At 42.5% G+C, this 15,117-nt stretch overlaps 1 pseudogene; it reads right to left on the minus strand.

The window, feature by feature from the left end:
* LOC143625554 (cytochrome b561 and DOMON domain-containing protein At5g47530-like) overlaps positions 1–14,466 on the minus strand; it is a 43,248-nt pseudogene extending 28,782 nt beyond the window's left edge.
* Positions 14,467–15,117: the final 651 nt, after the last annotated feature.

Here is a 15,117-nt window from a genome sequence, read left to right on the forward strand (position 1 = left end):
CCCAACAGGGACGAAGGGATCTTCAAGAATAGGATCTGTATGGGGAGCATCCTCCGTCCCCATTACCAACCCTTCAAGAACCCTCCTTGCATCTTCGGTAACCTGGACCTGCGGTTCCAGCTGAGGTGGAGGAAAAGGAGACGGTGGAGTAAACACTACCTCAGCAGGATCTGTCAAAATAAGGAATTATAAGCTAAAATAAAGGGAGAGAATCAACATACAAGATTCACATACCCGTGGGTTCCTCGGTAGTGTGTTGAACGATGCATTCGCTAAGGCGAACCTTTTTGGACTTCATGGGAGCTTTAGGTTGCTTCTCAGCGACCCCCGACACTTCCCCACCAGCGGGATCCTCGGTGTCAGAGGTCCCACCATGGCCAGACCCGCTAGCACCATCATGCCTCTACTTGCGTTTGCGGGTAAGATCTGAAATAGCACGCAGAACTCCCGCGTAATCAAACGGTGAATAGTCTGTATCTGGGGACGATGATCCTTCGCTAGAAGAAGAATCTTAACTAGAAGAAAGGATAATCATCCCGCCCGGATGCATAACTGTAAGAGGAAGAGGGTTTAAAATATACACACCTTGGGCAAAGATAGCCTCGCTGACCATAGGTTCGAGGCGCCCACGAGTCAGAAAATTAAAGTTTTCCTTGGTCTGCTCAAGGATGGGTGATTGCCCAACGTCAAGCGGACGGTGGAACATATTCCCAGAGATAGTGGGAATGAGGACATCGAAGACAGTGCTATCCGCTGAAATAAAAGCATGTTAAAAAAAGTGATAGAAGGAGAAGAAAAGACAAGTTATTTACTTCCATCATCCCTAGAAAAGTAAGGGACCTCATCCGGGAATGGCTAGAGGCGGCACATCACCACCAGGACGAGCGCGGACTCCGGGATCAAACCCATATGAGTTAGAGTCCACGTCAAGACATCATACCATGGCTGATTATGAGAATCAGCCATGGTACGATCGGTAAACTAATCGGTCAAAGAACGATATACCATGGATTCTAGTATAAGGTCCTTGTTGATCCAGAAGAACTTATTCTTCCATTCATGAGCACTCCGAGGAGGCTCAGTCTCTATAGGCTTCTTCACGACGGAGCAACTGAACTAGCTCACGCGAACTTGGAGCTTGTTGATGTGTGTCTAATAACCCTATAATAATGACCCTCACAACTAAGCTTTAATACTAAAACAAAAATCCTAAAACCACACACAACCGGCAAGTGTACCGATCGCAAGTAGTATAGACCTAGGAAGTCCGAGTATCGAACACGTGGACACGTAAGACGCTAACGATTACTAACCCTAGACAAGACCTACCTTAGAATAATATTTAGTTGATTTTTGATTTTTAATTACTTAACTGAACTAGCCTAACTGACTAACAAAACTTACCAAAGATAGAAAACTTAACGGAAAACTAATTGTGTTAACCTAGGTTGGAGAAAAACGTATACCTAGGTTTGAATCAAATTGTAGGCCTAACAAGCTAATGGATTGAATGACTTCAAGACACCGGTCCCTAAAGATGACACGACTAAGGATCGCTCGGGCTCACTGGATCACCTCTCGGTCTCACTCAACAAGCCTAAACTACTCAAAATCGCCTAAAACGACCAAACCGGGAAACAATTGCTAACGTGTTCTAATGAATGATCACTTCTCGGTCTCACCAACACTCGACCCTAATGGCAATGAATACTACACAACCAAGGATAGAGGAACAACTCAACATAAACTAAAATAGATCAACTAGTCGCTCAAAACACCTAAACCTGACAAGAAACGAACTCGCTCTCGCGCAATCCTTATTCTAGCATGCAAAGGCAATGAGACAACCCTAACTTCCTATCACCTCTCGGTCTCAAAGAAGGTGTTTAACCGCTGTACTTAATCCAAATAATCACGCAACAAAACCCTACGGTGGTACCTACTGCAAACAAACCCTAAACACAAAGTCTAGAATCAAACAATGCACTGATCAGTCAATACAAAACTAATCAACCGACACACGGGGTTTTTGCAATGAATCACCAAAATTTCCAGCCCGTAAACACAACCTATTTCATGTCTAAATCAAACTTTACAATAACAATTAAGGTCTATTAATCAAACAATCCATAAAACCTATCAAACACTAACAATAATCATCATTCCTAGGTAGAACAACCAGGATTAGCCGATCATATTATTTAGACAGCAGCATATACTCATTAAAAACTCCATAAAACTCATACCAATCATCTTAACAATCTTCCAACAATCAATTCTAATCATAAACAATTAAATCTCTCAAGTACTTGCAAAACATTTCAACAATTAGGCAAGAAACTAAAAGTGTATGAACAATAGAAAAGATGTAAGGATATGAGATGTTCCGGGTCTGCTCTCGGCTGTAAAAAACAGTGGCGAATGATCCCGAGGCTTGGTTCTTGTGTCTTCTTCCTTCCCTAGCCGCCACAACCTTCAAACCCTAGCCGAAAAAAGATTTCTTCTTCTCTTCCCCCTGCTGCTGCTGCGATCGGCCTGCTTCTCCCCTTAGGGTTTTTTTTTTATTTTTTATATATTATAATATAATATAAGATTTGGGCCTCCATGATGCATACAGGTCGGGCCTTGAGTTGTTTACTTGAAAACGTATGCGTAAAAGGCTCGTAAACCACTCCAAAAGCTCCGTTTCTTTCTTTCTTTCACCCAAAACCTACAACATGAATAAAATTATGTAAAGGTAGCTAAAACGAGTTAAAACATATAAAATATAATATAATACATAGATAAAACGTGCGGAAAATACGTGTGTTTTACAACACATCAAATATCCCCACACTTAAGACTTTTTCGTCCCTGAAAAAGAGTTATACACAGGATCATATCCGAGTTTTATCCGACAACTCTTGGTTTTATTTATTTACTATTATTATTAATATATTTTTTTTTCTTTTTAAAGTATTAGAACAAATGACCCGTTACCCCTTCCAACTTTCACCTAATAAGCTAGATCAGGTCGATTGCCGGTATTGCTGTCCACTTTAAACCCACGCCCCTAATACTTACCGAGGCAAATAATGTGTGACAATTCTATTAATTTGTATGACTAAGTGGAACCCACACCTAAAAGCCCTGCTGCCACTTCCCCAATTCCATTATGGTTTTACCGGGCCGAGCCACCCCAACTTGACTTAAACCTTTTGCCACATGATTAAACATTTCGACTCATATACAAACTATAAACTCTAGCTTTTTTTCAAGTGCACACAATTACAAATGCATTCTCTTTTATTTTTATTTTTCTTTTTCTGTCTTTTGGCTTTTTGCAATTTTTTTTTATACTCATATTACATGGCTTTGCACGAACAGAAACAAATACAAAAGATAAAACAACTAATATCTACAGACGATCATGTGACTCAAGGCTTGAGTATGACCCGGCTTTTCATTCCAGTCCTGTCACGAGCTTAGTTAAACAAACAAAACCCCTAAGATGTTTCCCACTATAGTCAGGCCATTTAAGAGGTTCAATTAGGTCAACAACCAAACCGCTCTTTCATTCTCAAAGGCTGAGCCTACCGACACACGATTACTGAGTCTAAACCATTCGGTTTCCATACATTACGTGCGGGTCTAATGGGTACTATTCTTATTTATTATATATATATATTTTGAAAACACCAAGAAGTTATAAAATAACCACTACTCGGTAATAATATAATCTCCTGTTTAATGTAGAGAAAACAAATTTTAAGGGACTATTTTTTTCAAAAATTTTCTAATTTTTTACTTTTTTATTTTTATTAATTTATTTAATTTATTATTATTATTATTATTACTATTTTATTTTTATTTTTTTCAAAAATTTTCCTACAACTAAGTAAAATAAACCACATCCCCACACTTAGAACGAAATCGTCCTCGATTGAGTATAAGGAAAAGAAATAAAATAAAACAGAAAAATAAAAATAAAGTATACAAGACTAAAACAAAGAACGGGTTACTCCCCTGGTTTGTGTGTAGAATCTTCAACAACTGAGTAGTGTCCAAACGACCGTATAGCATTTCATTCGCGGCCGCAACCTCGGGAGAACCTTTTCCAAGACGCCACCATAGCTACTATGCGCATGATATAACCTGCAAAACTCAAACTCGCTCGCAAGTAGCGGCGTACAATACGGAAAACAAAAACATAAAGAAATAAACATATTTTTGTGTTTTTGGTTTTGATATAGGATACTCCTTAAATCGACCAACTCGAATGGAGATTGAGTACGAGCGGTTTCATCTTGGAACAACCTGAAATAGAAAAAAAAACAAAGAAAACAGATAGCATCACACAAATAAATACAAACTCCACAACTCGGGCAGTCTCCCGAGTGTGCATCCATCGCGTCTAAGTCTCGGAGAGCGCGTCAAGGTAGAATACCACGACCATCTGGTCAGTCATCGGCTCGCCAATGTAGTGCTTCAGTCTATGACCGTTCACCTTAAACATCCCACCATTATCCTTTATCTCAACAGTGCCGTACGGGAAGAACTCAGAGACTGTGAACGGTCCCGACCATCGGGATCTCAACTTTCCCGGGAATAACCTCAACTGAGAGTTATACAATAAAACCAAATCCCCACACTTGAACTGCTTGTAACCTTTTAACTTCCTATCATGCAGTTCCTTCATCCGCTCCTTATACCTAAATGACTACGCGTAAGCGTGATCTCTCAGCTCTTCTAGCTCGTGCAACTGGTGGAAACGAGTGCTCTCTGCGGCAGACATATCGAAGTTGACCCTCTGTAGGGCCCAAGAAGCACAGTGCTCTAACTCAACAGGCAGGTGGCAGGCCTTCCCATTAATCATCCGAAACGGTGTGGAACCGGTTGGAGTCTTGCAGGCTGTACGGAAGGCCCACAACGCGTCATCCAACTTGTCGGACCAATCCCAACGATTCGAACCAACCGTTTTCTTAAGAATACGTTTGATCCCCCGGTTACTCACTTCTACTTACCCACTAGTCTGTGGGTGGTAGGCGGTTGCAAGCCGATGGGTGACCCCATAACGACGCAACACCTTCTCCATCTGCGCATTGCAGAAGTGAGTTCCTCTATCACTGATCAACGCCTTCGGGACACCAAAATGAGCAAAAAGGCTCTTGAGAAACGGAGTACAACTCAGGCATCATTAGTGGGTAAGGCCTTAGCCTCACTTCGAGACATAATCAACTGCCACGAGTATGTACTTGTTCCCACGCGAAGATGGAAACGGTCCCATGAAATCAATGCCTCACACATCGAAAACCTCACAAACCTGAATAGCATTCTGAGGCATTTCATTTCGCGAAGAAATGTTACCGACCCGTTGGAAACGATCACAACTCCTCACAAACGTGTGCGCATCCTTAAAAATCAAAGGCCAATAAAAACCACAATCAAACACCGTCTTCGCCGTCAAACTCGCACCGTGGTGACCTCCTGTCGGGCCAACAAGGCAATGGCTCAGAATCCGCCATCCCTCCTTAACATCAACACACCTCCTGATCAACTGGTCAGCACCTATACGAAAAAGATACGGGTCGTCCCACAGGTAAAACTTAACATCAGCAAAGAATTTCTTCTTTTGCTGGTAAGACATCTTCGGGTAGTACCCGTCCGCAAGATAGTTCGCGAAGTCAGCGAACCATGGAAAACCCTCATCCTGAGCCGAAACAAACATAAGACTCTCTGTCGGAAAGTGGTCATTAATCATGACCCCCGGCTCTCCTAACTCATCTCCCTCAAGACGCGAAAGATGATCGGCCGCCACATTCTGGGTCCCCTTTTATCACGAATTTCAATATCAAACTCTTGAAGCAACAGGATCCATCGGATAAGGCGTGGTTTAGCATCCTGTTTGCTAAAGAGATAACGAATGGCCGAATGATCCGTGTACACAATCGTCTTGGACAGAACAAGATAGGACCTGAATTTGTTGAATTTAAACACCACAGCTAAAAGCTCTTTCTCAGTGGTGGTGTAACTCTCCTGTGCACCATTTAGGGTCCTGCTAGCATAGTAAATCGGATGGAAGTGTTTATCCTTCCGCTGCCCAAGAACCGCTCCGACTGCGAAGTCGCTCGCACCACACATCAACTCAAAAGGAAGCGACCAGTCGGGAGTAATCATGATCGGGGCGTTAACAAGTTTGTCTTTTAAAAGATCAAACGCCTCAACACACTACTCAGAAAACACAAACGGGGCATCCTTCTCCAAGAGTTTGGTCATGGGTCTCGCAATCTTAGAAAAATCTTTAATGAACCGGCGATAGAACCCAGCATGACCCAGAAAACTCCGGATGGATCTCATGGAAGTGGGCGGGGGAAGATTAGAGATGGTATCGACCTTCACTTGGTCGACCTCTATCCCCGCACTCGAAATCCGATGCCCCAAAACGATGCCCTCGCGTACCATGAAGTGACACTTCTCCCAGTTAAGAACTAGGTTAGTGTCAACGCATCGGGCCAACATCCTCTCAAGGTTAGAGAGACACTGATCGAAAGAGCTCCCAAACACAGAAAAATCATCCATGAACACCTCTATGGAGTCCTCGATCATGTCATGAAATATAGCCACCATGCACCTCTGAAATGTGGCTGGAGCGTTACACAGTCCGAACGTCAAACGTCGATAGGCAAACGTACCGTATGGGCAGGTGAACGTGGTTTTCTCCTGGTCATCGGGAGCAATAGGAATCTGAAAGTACCCGGAGAAACCATCTAAGAAGCAGTAGTACTGCTGACCTGCCAAACGCTCCAACATCTGATCAATGAAAGGTAAAGGAAAGTGGTCTTTCCTTGTGGCATCATTCAGTCTGCGGTAATCGATGCAGACTCTCCAACCGGTCACAGTCCTAGTGGAAATGAGCTCGTTCCTCTCATTGGTGACGATAGTCATGCCACCCTTTTTGGGAACCACTTTTTCTGGACTAACCCACGAACTATCGGAAATGGGGAAAATGATCCCCGCATCAAGGAGTTTGATGATCTCCTTCTTCATGACCTCCTGCATCTTCGGATTAAGCCGCCGCTGCGGCTGAACGACAGTCCTATAATTATCCTCCATGAGGATTTTATGCGTGCAAAACGAAGGGTTAATACCCTTGATGTCGATAATCTTCCATGCAATTGTCTCCTTGTGCTCCCGAAGCACCCTCAACATTCTCTCTCTCTCGACCTCTGTCAAAGCAGATGGGACAATAACTGGCAATTTCCTCTCCTCGTCCAAAAACGCGTACTCCAGATGGGCAGGTAAATCCTTAAACTCTAAGGAAGGAGGGGGGCTCTTGACAGAAGGTCGGTCCATCGGATCGTCACGTACGATCCTAGTAGACACTTCAGACTCAGGGTGATGTGACTCAGCGTCATCTTCCGTTGACTGATCGGTCATGGCAACCATCTCAATCTCCGGAATGTCCATATCGAGAATCTAAGTGTCGGAGACAGATCCTCCACAGATCTCGCTGAAAAACTCCCCGACATGCTCCATGATGGTGTCAATAAAGTACATGGAGTCATCAGCAGATTTGGGGTGTTTCAGTGACTGTCTAACGTCAAAGGTGACGTTCTCATCCCCAACTCTCAAAATCACCTTACCCTCGCAGACGTCGATCAACGCCTGTGCAGTGGCAAGGAATGGTCGGCCTAAAATCAGTGGTACGCTATCATCGTCGTTCATGTCCAGAATGACAAAGTCCACCGGGAAGATGAACTTGTCGACACGAACCAGCATGTTCTCGACCACCCCTCGAGGGTATTTCACATAACGATCAGCAAGCTGGATACTCATCCTGGTAGGCCTCGGTTCGCCTAGACCCAGCTTGCGATACACAGAATACGGCATGAGATTAATGCTGGCACCGAGATCGGCCAGCGCATGAATAACCGTATCATCACTCAAGATGTAGGGAATCTTGAAACTCCCTGGATCGGCCATCTTTTATGGTAATTTCTGTTGTAAGACAGCAGAACAGCTGGCACTCAATGGGATGGAAACAACCTCAGCAAGCTTCTCCTTATTCGAAAGGATATCCTTGAGGAACTTCGCGTGTTTAGGCATCTGATTCAGTGCCTCAAGGAATGGAATGTTAAGGTGAAGCTGCTTCAAAAGATCAAGAAATTTGGAATTCTACTCCTCATCTCTGTCTCTACGGATTCATCAGGGGTATGGTACTCTGGGCTTGTAGACTCTCGGCGGCTCGCTTGGTAGCTGCTGTCTCTCGGCCTGTGCTGAAGTCCCTGGGCTGCTTCTCCAATGCACCTGAGCCGGTGGAGACTCCATCTGAATCTCCTCATCCACCTGCTCCTCTAGAACTACTGCAGGTTCCTCGACAACTCCTCTGTGCTGAATCCCGGGCTCCTCTCGTGCCCCTGCACCGCTCCTCGTTATCACAGCTTTAGCGAATCCCTTTGGGTTCTGCTCGGTGTTATTTGGTAGTGAACCCTGTGGCCTCTCGTTCAACCTACTCGCTATCTCTCCCATCTGTCGCTCGAGACTCTGAATTGACGCTCCCTGATTCCTCATGAACTGCTCGTGCTCGCGAAGCTTCTCCTGCGTCTCCTTGTGTCGGGAATCCTCTCGTGACATAAGCCGTGACAGCATCTGTGTTTGTTGCGCCATCATCTCCTCCAAAGTGGGCTTCTTCTCCCCACTGCTCGCTCCCTCACCGGCATCCTGAAATAAACTCTGGCGTTGCTGAAACCGGACTGGTTGCCGCTCCTCCAGTTGGATTTCAGATTTCCCCTCCATCCCGAATTATACGAATTGAAAGAATTTGGATTTCGGTTTGGATTTCCTACGAAATCTATGGCCTCTTCTTGGGAACTGACTGGGCACTGAACAGTATCATGCCCGCCTCTGCAGATCTCACACAACTTGTTCTTCGTCTGCATGTCCTTTACCATCTTCGCCAACGCCTCGACCTGTGCCGTCAGTGCGGTGGTGGTGTCCACCGAATGCATGCCTCGTGAGATGGAATCGACGGTCTTACCTCCTCTAGCGGGTGGTCTCCGGTACCCACTCATAGCTAACCCATTGAATAAAGCGATACACTCATCGGGGTCCTTTGTTGTCAACAGATTTCCTCCCGCCGCCGTGTCGAGCATACTCTGCGTCACGTACGTCACTCCATTGTAGAACTTTTCGACGACCGCCCAATCTTGCAAGCCATGGTTGGGGCACAACGCTAATAGATTCTTGAACTACTCCTAGGTCTCGTAAAAACTCTCTGTGTCCTCCATCTGGAAAGAATGTATCTGGTTACGCAAACAAGCGGCCTTAGCCGGAGAATCGTATTTTTCAAGAAATTGGGTCTGCATGGCAGCCCAAGTAGCTATAGAGCCCTGTGGGAGGGACTCGAGCCACAGACTCGCTTGATCAGCGAGTGAAAACGGAAAGACGCGGAGCTTAACGGCGTCTTCAGAAACGCCCACAAGATGGAAAGTGTCGCAAATACGCACGATGCGAGTGAGATGAGAGTGCGGGTTCTCATGAAGCAACCCGTGAAACTGAGCAGAATGAGTAATGGTATTCAGAATGTTCGACGGGATCTGCCAGTTCGTCGCAACTCCAATGGCGGGTGATGCGATGCTGGATCTCGCGCCAGCATTGGCCGGTCGGGCCCGGTACGCAACTGTCCTCCTCGGTGGTGGAATGTCTCCCATGATCCTATCCCTATCGTCGGGGTCAACGGATGAAGAAGTGGATGAAGGTGAAACGGGACGACGTCTCTCACGAAACTCTCTCTCTAGCTCGGGAAATGCTTCCGTGTCGGGTGGTCCTAGAGATCGAGTCTGTCGCATAGAACTAAAATTAGGAATAATATTATCTAAACTATTCTAACAAATAAGCAAAATCAAACAAAAATAATTACAAGTAGCACAAAAGGTAAGTCCTAACTCGGATTGCTCTCAAAACGCCTAAAACCGTGTCCCCGGCAACGGCGCCAAAAACTTGATGTGTGTCTAATAACCCTATAATAATGACCCTCACAGCTAAGCTTTAATACTACAACGAAAATCCTAAAACCACACACAACCGGCAAGTGTACCGATCGCAAGTAGTATAGACCTAGGAAGTCCGAGTATCGAACACGTGGACACGTAAGACGCTAACGATTACTAACCCAAGACAAGACCTACCTTAGAATAATATTTAGTTGATTTTTGATTTTTAATTAGTTAACTGAACTAACCTAACTGACTGACAAAACTTACCAAAAATAGAAAACTTAATGGAAAACTAATTGTGTTAACTTAGGTTGGAGAAAAACGTCTACCTAGGTTTGAATCAAATTGTAGGCCTAACAAGCTAATGGATTGAATGACTTCAAGACACCGGTCCCTAAAGATGACACGACTAAGGATCGCTCGGGCTCACTGGATCACCTCTCGGTCTCACTTAACAAGCCTAAACTACTCAAAATCGCCTAAAACGACCAAACCGGGAAACAATTGCTAACGTGTTCTAATGAAGGATCACCTCTCGATCTCACCAACACTCGACCCTAACGGCAATAAATACTACACAACCAAGGATAGAGGAACAATTCAACTTAAACTAAAATAGATCAACTAGTCGCTCAAAACACCAAAACCTGACAAGAATTGAACTCGCTCTCGCGCAATCCTTATTCTAGCATGCAAAGGTAATGAGACAACCCTAACTTCCTATCACCTCTCGGTCTCAAAGAAGGTGTTTAACCGCTGTACTTAATCCAAATAATCATGCAACAAAACCCTACGGTGGTACCTACCGCAAACAAACCCTAAACACAAAGTCTAGAATCAAACAATGCACCGATCAATCAATACAAAACTAATCAACCGACACACAGGGTTTATGCAATGAATCCCCAAAATTTCCAGCCCTTAAACACAACCTATTTCATGTCTAAATCAAACTTTACAATAACAATTAAGGTCTATTAATCAAACAATCCATAAAACCTATCAAACACTAACAATAATCATCATTCCTAGGTAGAACAAGCAGGATTAGCCGATCATATTATTTGGACAGCAGCATATACTCATTAAAAACTCCATAAAACTCATACCAATCATCTTAACAATCGTCCAACAATCAATTCAAATCATAAACAATTCAATCTCTCAAGTACCTGCAAAACAATTCAACAATTAAGCAAGAAACTAAAAGTGTATGAACAATAGAAAAGATGTAAGGATATGAGATGTTCCGGGGCTGCTCTCGGCTGTAAAAAACAGTGGTGAATGATCCCGAGGCTTGGTTCTTGTGTCTTCTTCCTTCACTAGCCACCACAACTTTCAAACCCTAGCCGAAAAAAGATTTCTTCTTCTCTTCCCCCTGCTGCTGCTGCGATCGGCCTGCTTCTCCCCTTAGGTTTTTTTTTTTATTTTTTATATATCATAATATAATATAAGATTTGGGCCTCCATGATGCATACGGGTCGGGCCTTGAGTTGTTTACTTGAAAACATATGCGTAAAAGGCTCGTAAACCACTCCAAAAGCTCGGTTTCTTTCTTTCTTTCACCCAAAACCTACAACATGAATAAAATTATGTAAAAGCTATCTAAAACGAGTTATAAAACATATAAAATATAATATAATACGTAGATAAAACGTGCGAAAAATACGTGTGCTTTACAACACGTCACTTGTAGATTGCGCAAAAACGCTCCATGAAAGGAGCTTCCCTTAAAGCTTGGCAGCAAAATTCGAAGTGACGTAACCACATATGCCCGAAGGGGTGCGTCTGGGAAATATGAATCCCCGTAACCGTGAGAAAACGGCTCACGAACTTCGTAATCGACAAACGGAAGTTGCCGGTAGTAAAAAAAAACTTGCCGTGTGGGGCAATCTTGCCCAGAGAAGGCCTATTGGCAGTGGAACCAGCAACAGGGAGTTCCGGCCCCCACTCTGGCTCTAACTCGTACAAGTTAACGATGTCTTGGAAGTCCTTCTCCTTCCAGTTTATAAGGATGTTTTCAATGGTAAAAGGAAGACCCTCTCGTTTACCACCAGCCATTAAAGCAGCACTATAAGTCTCACAGCGAGCTATGGTGATAAATAGTAAAGAAATTACAAAAAAAGAAGATGAATCGCTGAGAAATTTTGTGCAAATGAAGAGATAAGAGTAACACTAATCCCCTTTATACACCCATCGCAATTAATGTGATGTGTAGGAGAATAGCTCACCATCGGGTCATTGCCAAATCAGGAAATGACACGATAGACGGGAACTTACAAAAAACAAAATGATTTTGAATCAACCGCCTAAATATATGTGCAGACATCTCGAAAGTAGCGCCTCACAAGGCTCATACTGGAACTATCACATCTCAAACTACTGAACAGTAACCCTAGTCCAAGGAAAACTCCACAAATTCACGGTTCAAGATTCACCTCACGCCAAGGAACAGAGCAGTGAGTCCATAACTCGCGACATCAGATCATGGAAGAAACAATGCACTAGGGGGACGTATAGATGTACGTTAGTAAAAGTACCCGCGAACCAATGAATACACCTTGCAGGTCTCCAACTTAATTCGTGGATTACCATTGAGAATCCATGGAGGAAACCCGCGGATCACATACGGGACCTCACACTACAAAGCCCTCACGTGATATGGAAGAGCAGATGTAACAAACTACTTCTAGAAGATTATTCCAACATTCCCTGATAACGACATCAACCAATAAAAGGATAACAGCTGGACAACCTGGTAACTGCCCCAAACGGAGCCAGGCTTTCATGTCCTATAGACATGCGACACGTGTCCATTCAGGTAGATATGGAATATCTTGATAATGACAACTCCACCAATCACCTTCCCTCTATTCCCAACTATATATACTCGAATCCTCTTCATGAGGTATTCGTTCACTGACACACGATCAAAGCAATTACTTGTATCTCGTACTTTATTATCCATAGTACAGTACTTATTCTCACGCCGGAGGGTGGTTACGGGAAGAACCCCCCCCCCCCCCACCATCCTGTTCTTCCCGTGACAAGACTCACGGTGTTTGTGTTTGCAGGGAATTGATCTGATCTCATCAGGCAGTTAGTATACGCACACATGAGGAAATATAGATTCGAACTATCCAGTTCGATTTGTGCTTCTTCAGTTGTTTACCTGAAATGTCCCCAAAGCAAACAGGATGATCCCAATGTTCCTGTGAGTATTATATTTGATTCAACTCACTTCCAAGCTAGAGTCCGATGGCCCATCCGGCTACACCGACAACATAGGCTGATGTTTGGGTAGCAGCATGGATGTAAAACCAAGTTGGGTTAACCACGTTAAACACCTCTACATATCTTACTGAAATTGCTCAAATGGGCATCAATACCAACCAAACGCATTCAATACTCCATGAGTCTGTCAAACGTTTTATCATTATCAGTTAGTATAGAACAAGATATTTTATGTTACTCAAATTGGTTTATTGTTGCAAAACTTCTCAATTATTTAACGTGGGTTTGCGATTTCACTAACTTTCTAGTCGAACCCACAAACACGTTATTTGCGTTCATGTTAAAGAGGCTGGTTTGTGGGTTGAACCGTTTAAACTATTTGTTTTTATTTTATTACTTAAATAATATGTATGTCATAAACTAAATCTATAATAAAAGAGAACTGGCGTAACAGTTTTTATATATTTTTGTAAAATTGTAAATTTAAATTTAAAATACTAAAATGTAAAAAAAATTAAACATAAAAACACAAGTTTAGACATTTCATATTATGTCTCGGTATGTATATAGTTAGACGCGCCAACCCACAAACACTAGCGGTTAAACACCCTTAAATGAAAATAGAACAAAGACGACTTACTTTTTCCTGCCTCTCTCGGGACCCAACAACGTTACAACCATGGGAAACCTTTGCCAAACCGGTGATAAAATCTACTTCGCCAACAGCATTCCGATTATCATGAATCATGAAACGAATCCCCATAACACCATTATTAACAATACCGACATGCCACACACGATTAAACCTCATCCGACCATTAGGCAACACCAAACTCGCATAAATCATCGTTAACCCTCTCCATGGGACGTGTTTAACACATTAAAACTCAACAAACTCTCTTGCAAACCGGTTGCATAACCATTTATTGCTTTGCTGAAGCATAAATTCGAACCACTCCAGTTGAACTCGTAACAGCAACAATAGCCTGAGCCCCAGTCATACCCGACTTGTGAACGTTGACTCGTAGAGAGCCCAAGAAAACCATTGAGATGTGGTTGCTGCAGTTTGGCGGAAAGCCGCATCGACGGTGCCGTTGGCGTGGTAGTTCCAGTGAAGATGAGAATTCAAAACCGGTAAAGAAACACATGTAGCATATATTTGGTTGCTAGAAAACGTGTAATTGTTGCAACTTTGAGCGGAAGACACGGCAAAAGACGATAACAAAACACATAAAAATACATTCAAGATTTTAGCCATGTTCTTGAATGAAAATCGATCAATAAATAAAGAAGTCGAATGAGGCTGTGTGTTGGGGACGATGGATGTGATGAAAGGTTTGTAAAAGAATAATAAACATAAAACCCTTTATATTCTTAAGTGTAGATTATGGTAGTTGGACTACTAAAGGAAACTAACTATATATTAGCCTAATTATGCGATAACGCGATTACTTAATTGATAAGACATATATGGTACATCTTTAAAACTAAGGTTATATATTAATAAAGGGTTTAAACAAATACAAATTAAATTATCGTGTTAATTGTGAGAATTAAATAGTGTAATTATAATTAGATATAATTACATAATTACACTACTTGTAATATAATCACATAACTTAATTCTCATATATATCACATTAATTTAATATATACGCTAACTTTCCCCAATAATGATAAACAATTCAGCTATAAAGCTAGATAATCTTGTTATTACTTTAATAAACAAAAATATAATCAAATTGTTTCAATTGGCATCCATTTAGACAATCATTATGCCACTTGTCATCCTAAATTTACTTTAACTTAAGTTTGACTTTTCATACATATTTAAAATCAATAAGTAAATTTACTTAAATTGATTTTAGTTATTTTTAATTAAACTAATTTCCTAAATTTAAATATTTTT

This window comes from Bidens hawaiensis, unplaced genomic scaffold (genome assembly GCF_021521415.1).
Source record: "Bidens hawaiensis isolate Kalapana, Puna unplaced genomic scaffold, B.hawaiensis_p1.1 tig00004109_1, whole genome shotgun sequence".
NCBI lineage: Eukaryota > Viridiplantae > Streptophyta > Magnoliopsida > Asterales > Asteraceae > Bidens > Bidens hawaiensis.